At 41.0% G+C, this 12831-nt stretch overlaps 1 pseudogene; it reads left to right on the forward strand.

The window, feature by feature from the left end:
- Positions 1-654: 654 nt before the first annotated feature.
- The window catches only part of LOC129815855 (immunoglobulin-like and fibronectin type III domain-containing protein 1), a 96808-nt pseudogene continuing 84631 nt past the window's right edge, over positions 655-12831 (forward strand).

Raw genomic sequence — 12831 nt, forward strand, 5'->3', positions numbered from 1 at the left:
AATTGGCACAGTGTCGTTAGGTTTTGGCCAGGGTATACCGTCACTGTAAATAAGAATTTGTTCTCAACTGGCTGGCTTAGTTAAATAAAATAAAAAAATAAGTCACCTGGTAGGAGCTACCTGACAGGTAGGATGCAATCCAAGAGTGTGCAGAGCCTGAGACGCTCAGCCCTGAGGTTGGACAGGAGGATTTGATGGTTCAGTGGTGAAGGCAGTGGATAGATCTAGGAGAATGAGAACAGAGGAGATAGTCAGCTTTGGCAGTGCGGCAAGCCTCTGGTTAGGGTCAAGAAGATTGTTCTGAGAGAGTTGATCAGAACCAGCACACTCAGTTCTTTTGGAAGGTAAAGAAAGGGAAACAGGTCCATAGTTTGACATCAGAGTTGTGTTGGTTTCTTGAGGGGAGCAACTAAGGAAAGTGGCTTTAGCAGCAGATAGAGGAAGAAAAGGTAGAGAGAAGGGAGTGAAAGGAAGATAGCCCTGTTCTGTAAGCTTGTAATGAGTCACTCAGCAAGAGGGGAGGCCCGAGCCGGCCAGGAGGAAAGGGGACAGTGCGAGTCATAGGATGTGGGAAGGGAGGAGTAGGGTCGAAGAGGCAGAATCAGGAGGGAGAAGGATTTAGCAGAAAGGAGAGAGGATGTACTTCTAGTAAAGATGCGTATTGCCTGCTTCGAGAGTTGGGAAGGATTGGGAAAGGGTGAGATCAAAAGAGACAGAGGGAGAGTAGGAACGAAGTGGTCAGCGATCATCAGGAAATGAGCTTATCAAGGTGTCAACCTCATGAGAAACTCTCCAAGGGCACCTCGTGGGCGATAGATGCCAACAATGTTAAGCTTGAGTGGACAAGTGACAGTGTCAGCATGGAACTCAGATGAGGAGACAGACACGTGAGAGGTAGAAAAGAGAAAAGCTCCAGTTAGGAGAAATGAATATGGGGTGTTCAGGGCCAAAAAGCCAAGGGACTGAAGGGCTGTATAAACTGAGATGAACACTGCATTCTTGACCGCAGATTAGATGTTCCAAATGCTGCCAGAGACCTGCAATTCCACATGGGTGGGCACGCAGGGTACACAAAATTATTAGTGTTGCAGCCAAGGGGTGGGGAGCGTCTGTAAATCCTACAGGGAGAGGAGTGAACAGGTATAGAAAACACAGTTGCAAAAGCTACAAAAGGGCAAAATGACATCATCAGAATATAACTAGGCAAGATACTCAAGTAAGAGAGTGGTGTGTAGCATTCCTCGAAGAACAACTCGGCATAACTGGCTTAGCTTTGCAGACGAGCCCTCACCTGACACAACCACCACTTACAGTTGTTGCTGAGAAACACCTCCCGGTACTAATTGCTGATTGCCTAGGAGAGGAGAAACCACTCCCCCGCCAATACAGCACTGATTACCAAAACAAGTCACAAATTGCCCTGCCCCTTAAACCTGGTTGATGTGTCAACAATCATCGGTTCAAAGCCACTTAAAGGCACTTCAATCTTTTGTCTTGCCCATTCACCCTTAGAATGGCACACATACACGATCCATGTCTCAACTGTCTCAAGGCTTAAAAATCCTTCTTTAACCAGAGTCCTCCCCTTTTATCTACACTGATTGAAGTGGATTTAAGTGACATCAATAAGGGATTATAGCTTTCAGATGGATTCACCCAGTCAGACAGTCATGGAAATAGGTGTTTCTAATGTTTTGTACACTCAGTGTATATTAAACATGGGCAAATCACGTTTTTGACTGCACTGGGCCTTTAAATGATTTCAGAAAATTCCGGAGAGAGCAATCTGTTAACCACGTCATTGCAATGTGCTAAATACCTTTTTCGTTGTATTGCGGTTTGACTTTGTGCTGTAATATACTGAGAGAAGTCCAGCATAGCAGCAACAGGATGAATGATTGTTATGATGGGATGTGATGGATTGCACACACACATTTAGTTTTCCCTCCATATTGCCTTGTCCAAGGTCGGAAACAGCCCAGGCAGCAGCAAAAACATTATATGAGTACACAATCCCATTCCAAACAAGCCTTAAAATGAACAAGCATTTTTTTCACACTTTGCTTCCAAAACTACAATTTATCTCTAAAACTGGCAATCCGTCATCTTTTAGGAGCTGGCAAGTGCCTGTGAAACACCAACTTACCTGGTAAAATAAGAGTTAAATATAATAAATAAATAAATAAATAAACAGCCCACCCACAATCCGGACAAAGGCAATACAGACACTGGAACAAACCTTCAACGTTTTAGGGATTACTTTCCACAAAATGTGTAATAATGTTTTGAGAGGATTTGGACAGAAGATTTCAAACAGACTTTCAATTTGTTTCCTACTGTAGACTTTGAGAGAAACTTTGAGAGAAACATACAACGTATAAATGGGAACTTCAAGTCTAATATTAAACACTACATAAATGTATTACAAACCATCTATAACCATATATCATAATTTATAAAGGGTTTATAAATGTGTCATAACTGTGGAACATAACCACCAATGTAAATTGTGACATAACCCACCAGGTCAAATATTAAATAAACCTGGTCTTTATAAAGGATGGCATAAGCGCCACTTAAAAAGGCCTTATAAAGTATATTCAATTAAAAGTATTTATAACCCTGTTATGCATCTTGGTAGAGCATTGCAATGCCAGGATATTGGGTTTAATTCCGTAAAAATATGTCCACGCATGATTGTAAGTCACTTTGGATAAAATCATCTGCAAAATTGTATAAACTATATTTCACTTAAGCATTTCTTGGATCGTACAATGTCTTTCCCTCTTGGGTGCATATATTGGCGCTGATCTCAACTTCCCCCAAAATGTTGTGTTGCAGGATGACATAAATTCCAAAGTGCAGTCACGCACAGCAAAAAACACATTTTTTTGTTGCCTACTTCTGTTTTTTTTCACCAAATTCAATTTTCTTGCTTTCGTTTTTCTATGTTTCGGATTTCCCCCATTTTTTTCTGCTATACCCCATTTTTTTCACACATTGGATTTTCTCTGTTCACTTAAACAACATCAGGGAATGACTTTTGAGGTCTGGGATTTTTTTTTTTTAAAGTTCATTTTTTGAGTGTAGTTGCCCTTTTATTCATTGAGCATGCCCGGCACTGTTTTTAGTTTAGCGCGTTTTCTGTAGTGCAATAAGGGCTCATGTGATGTGATTCGGCCTCCAATGAAATGGGTGGTGTAAAAATCCAGTAGCACTCCATATTATTCAGAGCCCCATGTAATGACACCATATGTGACTTGTTTCAGGAAACTAGGCGTATGTCGCGCGTCACTACTTCACAGGAGAGCCATTTGAATGTAAACTTTTTTTTATCCCCCAAAAAATTATGACATTTTCTAAGTGGCCCCAAACATTTGAATGGTATTGTATTTATATATACATAAACATTTTTTACACATATTTAACACTTTATTTTTGTTGCCACAAATTACCTCCATACATCCATTCATTTGTATGGGTAACATTCAGACGAGTCCTGTGACACTTCGTGAGAGTCTCATCTCTCCATAGAGTGGTCATATCAGTTTGTTCAGATGCTACAGACGTTTTCATTAGAAGACAGACTTTCGGGATGTCTAAGGGTCTGACGAACACAGCATTAGCTCGGCCACCTTCCACCGCAGATGCGGAAGGCCGTCATAAGCGGATGCGACGGATTGTCATATCTCCAGCTTAAACTGATGGATGTTGATAGAGATTTATTTTTATATTACTTAGATTGAGGGGAACTAGGCGAACATTCACAAGGAAAAACACTCAGTCCAATCATCTATATTTTCATTCAATATCAGAATATTTAGTTTTCAAGTGGTTTAGTTTTCAAGTGTTTCACCCTGCAGTACTTAATGTCTTAATGGGCTGTGCATCATATCATACACACTCCTGCATTATACAATAGGGCAGTATGCATTGAATCCCGAAGCATTTATTTTGTGATAATTAATGGATGTTTGTCTCTGCACCAAGGCAACAGACCACAGAAAAAGCAGGGACAGTGGAGGAAACCCTCCTACTGTATTTCCAAAGGCCTTTAGACACCACTCAGGAAGACTATTGCTTTGTTCAGGCTGAAAATGAGAGCCTTTTCTTTCCAGCAGTGCTCTTATCCGCAGCATGAGATCCATGGCTCCTCCATCACTGCTTACACGTTTGACTTATGGACTTGACAAACATCAAAAGATCATTCCCCATCCAAAGTCCTATTGCCCTTTTATGCATGCTGATCCAAGCCACTGCCAGAGAACAGGGGGATCTCAAGAGGCCATTACCGTGTGGTATATCAGACAGCTCATCAGCCTGCACTGGATGGATGGCATTCTGTGAAGCTCAAGCAACGCCTAAGATGGGCACTTAAGCATGTTAGCCTAAAGAATGACAATCATTTCCTTCAGTCAAAGGGTAAGGTCTCTCAATATGGCTGGAGCTAAGTGACGGTCATAAAGCCAAAAGTATGGTCATAAAGTCATTATGAAAAGACAATGATTTACTGAGGCCTGGGATCCCAAATTTCATTTACACCTTTATCAAATTGTTTCTGAAGATAAGAGGAAGAAATATGTTCCATGGGCAGGGGGCAGGGCGTGATAAGCAGCCAAGACCTTCCAAGGAACTGGGACTAGCTACCTCTTCAGGAACAGCCAACAATAGTAGCGGCACTGCCACTGCAGGAGCTGGGATAGTTTCACTGTTTTGAAAGGTTGTGGTTATATGGGAAGGTTTTTGAAAAGGGGTCACACATTGTTTTAGGCCTCTTTGGTGAGAGGACCAAAAAGTTACTTCCAGGCCATGCCATAGTGAAGTACTGTATGCATTCCTCTAGCGAATGAATTGCATTGTGGGGATGGAGTGCTTCTGAATGCCAACTCATTCACAGCTGATATTAGATTCTATGAACCTCAACTTTCTTAGGCACAGGTGAGGTTGCTCATGATTTGGGGTCTCTCCTCTGTCAGAGTGGACTCCACGGAGTGTTAACAATGACAAAGGAGGCAACGAGAAACACTGAGATAGGCTGGCCACCAAGTGGCGGTTTTATTCTCCACTTTTTCAAAAATATAAATTTTTACTAGACAAAATAAACCAAAAAGTGAATTGAAATGGGGGGGGGCGGACTGTCCTATAAAGTAGCAACTTAAAAAAGAACTGAGAGCTACGGTACAGGAACAGAACAAACAAAAATCATAACTCAACTCACAAGAAAGGGGATGACACAGAGAATATATAGGGAGTGGTCAGTTCCATTGTCAACATGAAGGGGATTCTGCAAAACATCCATCTGCAATTACAGACTATAATGATATAAAGTTTTAACATAATGATCAGATTTTAAATACAACCTTTATTTTAGCATTAGCAGTACATAACATCAATGGAGAACGGTACTTTACCATTTTAATATCGTCCCTGGAAACAGAGTTCCCCTGCGTTGACCAGAGAGGTGGCATTTCCCAATGCTCCTCCAGAACAATACTTTAGTGGTGGATTTCCACACGGACCTCCTTTACCAGAACACAGCTGGCTTACCTGCTGCAGACATGGTGCCGGTAACTGCTGAGACAAGGAGGTAAACAGAAGACATTATATAGCTAGAACATTGATTGTGTATTTGAGAATAATAAATGGTTAAATAATAATAAAGTTGGATGATAGAGTTAAATTATACCCGTGACTGTTACCAAAAGCATGCACTCAACATAAAGAAACAAAGTTGACACGATTTGTAATGATGAATTCCTGCAATAGTGTTACGCATGGGATATAAGAAACACAAGCTATGTGATGCGTCATCATTTATATACTATGTGTATCACCATGAGTATAATTCAAAGTGAGTGTTAATAACGTGCATTCAATTGAAATGACATTTGGTTGGCCAGGGTTGTTATTTAATACTACAAGAGGGTCTAATCCATCATGACTTCTATGGTACCGTTATTATTAGAGTCGAGGTTCCGTTCGCGTCTGTGGTAACACTGCACCACTCAGACTGGCAGAGCTATTGGGCCAACGACAGAAAGATTTATGGCAGTCCAGACAGCTCATGATGAATTACTGCTTTGGCTGAGTTTATTCGCTGGTACTTAGGGTTGCCAGTGATATACACCAAATAGCCAAATGATTGGGAGGTCACTTGAGTCAGTCTGTCAAGAGAGCAGGCTATCAGACAGTCTGTCCTAGGTAGACAGCGTGAGAGGAGGGTGGTGTGAAAGACGATCCCAGACGGGGACCTTTGATGAAGTTACTCTTTCTGCCATTGTCCAAAATGATTGCAGTCCTCTCCTCACCAGACATGATTTAAATATGGCACATAATAGTATTAGCATAACAGTAATTGTACCCACCGGCAGTCTCCCCCGTGTCACATATCCTAAAACATGTTCCTTGAGTTCATAGCATGATCGTTTTTCCCCAGTCTCATATCAGGGCCAAAGTGACAAAGCAAAGTTAAAATGTGACACTATCCTTCATATTTCACATTCTAACAAGACTCTGAGTGGTTGAGCTGGTTTAAGAAGCGTGGTGCAGAAAAAAACAGCAAGGTGAATCAGAAAGTCAGTGCTTAGGAAGAACTTTCTTTTAGGGACCCCAAAAAATCCTTCAATAACGTTTTCAGATAGAAAAACTTTAAACAGTTCGGGAGTACTAATGTCCTTTCGTCTGCGCAAAAACGTTTCAAGCTTCTCAAGGTCAGTTCTCGTTTTACATTACTGAAGTGTACAAAAGAAATGAGGAACTCCAAATAACCCTCCCGCTTCAGCAGAAATGGAATATTTTCAGTTAATATTTCACCAGGGTATCCGGCTCAGATTTTCCTGAAGAGAGAATTGGCCGACCTGACTATTTGTCTGGATATCCACTTGGCAAATAAAGATAGCAGCAAAGATAACGTCAAAGCTGTTTTCATTAGTAGGGAACACAATCCGGTGTATGTGACAATACATTTTTTATTTTATTTAAATCAATAGATCAATACCATTTTTATGAATAGTCGTGGTAAGGGTTTTCCCTTTTATCAGTACAAATGTGCAGTACCCAAGCCCCCAAGTCCAGCTCTCCAGAACCAACTATACAGCATGGGCCTCTTTCTTTAGATGTTAATATTAGAATACTGTATAAAGCGTGTGGTAACAATGGGTCTTCAAATTCTACACACCCCCTCAGAATGTGTTCATATCTCTTTCCAACAATTGTACAGTAACATCTTGAAGTAAATCCTGGCGTTTCCATCCAATTGTCGACAGATTTTCATGCAAATATGATAAAAATCTGCATCAAAACAATATGGCATTTCCCCTTCAGAGATGTGTTTCCATCAAATTGACTTGTTGCAGATTAAAGGATGTGCGTGATGATGTAGTGCACATAAAAATTACTGTTATGGTTAAATTCCCATGTACTTAATAAAACGTGTTTCCATCTTAATTTCAACTCTAGTGATGGTTTTGTCACCAAAAAAAGCATTATATAGCTAATGTTCAAAATCTGGTCTGGGTATGTGTGCTTTAGCCAACATTATTACGGGCGAGCGAGAATATTTTGATTTGTCAAACGGCAGTCAAGCATCTATCATCATGTCACAGGAATAAGACCCTCCATATTTATTGGAAAGGAGCATCAAGCTCATCACCGTACACTTTCACCACCCTGTGGAGTTCATCCTAACTTATTTTATTTGTAGCCTAATAAACTGCATGGTTAAACGCGCATAAAGGCGTTTCCACCTCCATTTCAAACAAACAATTTATCTGTTGGTTTTTCCATCATTTGCTCTCAAGATTTGTTTTATATGGGATTACATTTGTGTTGTAAAGTGATGGCTGCTCTTCCTCCAAGTAGTTTTATAAGTGCAATAGCCTACTCTTTTCAAAGTGTACTCTAGGGTACTCAATTACTATTTGAGAAGGTCTGGATGTATATGGTAATTTATCAGGGTAGTAACAAACCCCCACCTCACGACTCAAGCAACCCCAAACTGTTCAATCTGTTCACACCTCTCTTTTTGGCGGAGAGAAAACATTGCTAATTTCCTGCAATTATACACATTTTGCCATGGGGAGGAGAGAAAATGTTGATGTTTTCAAGCAAATTTCTTACAATTATACACAGCTTGCTACAGCTTTGGTATCCTATTATGATACCAAAGTGATTCAAAAATATCAAATGTGGGCCCGCTTGGGGTCGAGGCCCATGTGCATGTAATATGGCCATAATAACGACAAGATTTAGGCCGAGATTCATTCAGTTCCAGCGTTAATCCAAGATAACCCACAACTTCATAGCATATTTCTATTATTTAGGCGATGTCGGTGATGTAACTGTGTTGGAGCTGTCCCCTTTCTCCGTCTTAGCTAGCCACTGACTACATTTTAGCTTGCTGGTTAGCAGAGCAGTAGATAAACAAATATGTTTATATTATTTAGCCTAGATAATTGTTTGTACAGTATGTCGACTTTGGTGTCTGTTTCAGACGTTATGGCATTTTTTTTAAGGATGAGCATAAGAGCATTAAAAGGGGAGAAGACCACTATAACTCTGGCCATGTGGAAAATGCAGCTATAGTGAGGGACAATTTACCGGTTTGGTCAGAGCAAGCATGAGAAATAAAGATTATCCTGTGTCGGTGAGTGTAGCTATTAAGTTAAGTTTGAGCGTCTTAGCAATACAATGTGATCTATACAACTGTCAGCATTCTACAAGGAAAGATCCACTTAATCAATGTTATAAACATTAACCAGATTATCCTGGATACCAGACTTAGATGAGTGCTATAACTCAGTTCTAGAATGTTGTAATTGATGAGAATCGAAAAAACTATTGACATTCAGAATTGTCTTAGTTTAGACATCCAGCCTGTACTGTAGTTGCATGACCAGAGACAAATCTTCAAAGGCACAGTATTTTTTTTTTCATAGCGGTACATGGATTCAAAGGTCTGGATTTATAAAATCCTTCCCACTGTATGATTGATATGTCAAGTGATAAAATCCCTAGTTATCAAAAAGTGTCAATTACAGTTTATTTAATTTTCTACAGCTGTAATGCCATCAATCAGATCAAACTTTAATTACAGTGGCAAGAAAAGTATGTGAACACTTTGGAAATTTCTGGATTTCTGCATAAATTGGTCATACAATTTGATCTGATCTTCATCTAGGTCACAACAATAGACAAACATAGTCTGCTTAAACTAATAACACACAAACAGTTATACATTTTCATGTCTTTATTGAACACACCATGTAAACATTCACAGTGCATGGTGGAAAAAGTATGTGAACCCTTGGATTTAATAACTGGTTGACCCTTCTTGGCAGCAATAACCTCAACCAAACGTTTTCTGTAGCTGCGGATCAGACCTGCACAACGGTCAGGAGGAATTTTGGACCATTCCTCTTTACAAAACTGTTTCAGTTCAGCAATATTCTTGGGATGTCTGGTGTGAACTGCTCTCTTGAGGTCATGCCACAGCATCTCAATCGAGTTGAGGTCAGGACTCCGACTGGTCCACTCCAGAAGGTGTATTTTCTTCTGTTGAAGCCATTCTGTTGTTGATTTACTTCTGTGTTCTGGGTTGTTGTTCTGTTGCATCACCCAACTTCTGTTGAGCTTCAATTGGCAGACAGATAGCCTAACATTCTCCTGCAAAATGTCTTGATCAACATGGGAATTCATTTTTCCGTCGATGATAGTAAGCTGTCCAGGCCCTGAGGCAGCAAAGCAGCCCCAAACCATGATGCTCCCTCCACCATACTTTACAGTTGGGATGAGGTTTTGATGTCGGTGTGCTGTGCCTTTTTTCTCAACACATAGTGTTGTGTGTTCCTTCCAAACAACTCAACTGTAGTTTCATCTGTCCACAGAATATTTTGCCAGTAGCGCTGTGTAACATCCAGGTGCACTTTTGCAAACATCAGACGTGCAGCAATGGTTTTTTTGGACAGCAGTTTCTTCTTCTGTGGTGATCTCCCATGAACACCATTCTTGTTTTGTGTTTTACATATCGTAGACTCGTCAACGGAGATGTTAGCATGTTCCAGAGATTTCTGTAAGTCTTTAGCTGAGACTCCAGGATTCTTCTTAACCTCATTGAGCATTCTGCGCTGTGCTCTTGCAGTCATCTTTGCAGGACGGCCACTCCTATGGAGAGTAGCAACGGTGCTGAACTTTCTCCATTTAAAGACAATTTGTCTTACCGTGGACTGATGAACATCGAGGCTTTTAGAGATAATTTTGTAACCTTTTCCAGCTTTATGCAAGTCAACAATCGTTAATCTTAGGTCTTCTGAGATCTCTTTTGTTCGAGGCATGGTTCACATCGGGCAATAATCTTGTGAATAGCAAACTCAAATTTTGTGAGTGTTTTTTATAGGGCAAGGCAGCTCTAACCAACATCTCCAATCCCGTCTCATTGATTGGACTCCAGGTTCGCTGAGTCCTGATTCAAATTAGCTTTTTTAGAAGTCATTAGCCTAGGAGTTCACATACTTTTTCTAACCTACCTTGTGAATGTTTAAATGATGTATTCAATATCGATAAGAAAAATACAATAATTTGTATGTTATTAGTTTGAACACACTATGTTTGTCTATTGTTGTGACTTAGATGAAGATCAAATCAAATTTGATGACCAATTATGCAGAAATCCAGGTAACACATACTTTTTCTTGCTACTGTAAATCATGTGTAACATAATGGCGCCGGAGGGGATGGCTGTCGTTTTATGGGCTCCTAATCAACATTTTTTCCCCCGTTTGTTTTTGCTTTAATGAGTCCAACACAAAGGTTATACTGCTTTCCCGGGACCAGGCCCAAATCCACGTCATTCGTGTGAAGAAAATACTGAAATAAAGGGGGTGGCGATCGGGGTGCCTTGTGAGAATTCGTCGGCGAGTGGTTAACCAGCCTCTACCATCCGTTCTATTGGCTAACGCGCAATCATGGGAAAATATCCTACAAATGAGACATTAAAAACTGTAATATCTTATGTTTCATCGAGTCGTGGCTGAACGACGACTCAGATATATAGAGCTGGCTGGGTTTCCGTGCATCAGCAGGACAGACTGTCACGATCGTCTATGGGTGAGAGAGAGGACCAAGGCGCAGCATGTGGAAAATACATCTTTTATTTAGAAGAGAGAAAACACGAAACGAACACTATACATAAACTGAAACAAAACAACAAACGACCGTGAAGCTACAAACGTTAGTGCACACACAAGCTACAAACGTTCAACATAGACAATTACCCACATTAACCTAGTGCCTATGGCTGTCTTAAATATGGCTCCCAATCAGAGACAATTAACGACATCTGTCTCTGATTGAGAACCATTCAGGCAACCATAAACACAGCTAGACACCTACACTAAACACAAACCCATCTACTCTACTTAACCTCCTAAACCATACAACCACCCTAGACAATACAAAAACACATACCTTCCCCATGTCACACCCTGACCTAACTAAAATAATAAAGGAAACAAAGAATACTAAGGCCAGGGCGTGACACAGACAGACATGTCTGTTAAGATGAGGGGGGGGGGGGTCTATTTGTCAACAACATCTGGTGCGCAATGTCTAATTTTAAAGAAGTCTCGAGGTATGGCTCGCCTGAGGTAGAGTACATCATAATAAGCTGTAGACTACACTATCTACCAAGAGAGTTTTCATCTATATTACTTGTAGCTGTCTCTTTACCACCACAAACCAATGCTGGCACTAAGACCGTACTCAACAAGCTGTAAAAGGCCATAAGCAAACAAGAAAATTCTCATCCAGAAGTGGCGCTCCTAGTGGCCGTGGACTTTAATGAAGGCAAAATGAAATTTGTTTTACCTCATTTCTACCAGCATGTCACATGTGCAACCAGAGGAAAAAAACTCTAGACCACCTTTACTCCACACACAGAGACGCATACAAAGCTCTCGCTCGCCCTCCAATTGGCAAATATGACCATAATTCTATCCTCCTGATTCCTGCATACAATCAAAAGATAAACCACAAAGTACCTGTGACTGCCTCCATATGAAAGTGGTCAGATGACGTAGATGCTACGCTACAGGACTGTTTCGCTAGCACAGACTGTAATATGTTCCGGGATTCATCCGGTGGAGCAGCAGGAGGCTACAGTATATGGCAGGCAACAATTGGACAGCGCACCAACCCCAACTGGCACACCATGAGGAGAGGGTGGTTGAATGGACAGCAATTTTAGAGCAGTGGTTAGGGCCAAGTGCGTTACTTCGTCACTGCTAAAATGGGTCCTCAGACCACAGTCGTTGGATGGGGTATTCTCTGTAAAGTTGGGCACAGAAAACAAAGAGGAGGGCATCAAGGCATTTAAAATAGCGGGGTCTGGGATCTTGGTGGCCTCACTGGATGGTCTGTTGGGCACCACAGCAGTGGTGGAGGTCAAGTATCTGTATTGTGCAGGGACCTTACCATTGAAGAAGGAGTGAAGCCCAAGAATTTCGATATCTAGGAAGAAGGAGGGGCTTACCGCCACCGTGAAGACCATCCTAACTGTCACTAGGCCAAGGGCAGCTCCACATCACTGGAAGAGACACTTGAATCTTCATTGTTTGTACCAACAAAGCCTCCATCACCATCCCCATCCAGTGTGACAACCTCTGGCAGATTCATATTGCTGGACTAGAGAAGTTTTTCAAGGACCAAATGCTTCCAAATATGGCACTGCAACAGCGAACATGTGTAAATTTCTTGTAAATAGTTTCTGCACACAAATCAGTTTTTGCTCTTACTGGATCAGCGTTCTTGTCATGCATCCTGTCAGTACCTGTTTTC

The sequence above is a fragment of the Salvelinus fontinalis genome, chromosome 18, assembly GCF_029448725.1.
Source record: "Salvelinus fontinalis isolate EN_2023a chromosome 18, ASM2944872v1, whole genome shotgun sequence".
In the NCBI taxonomy this organism is placed as follows: Eukaryota; Metazoa; Chordata; class Actinopteri; order Salmoniformes; family Salmonidae; genus Salvelinus; species Salvelinus fontinalis.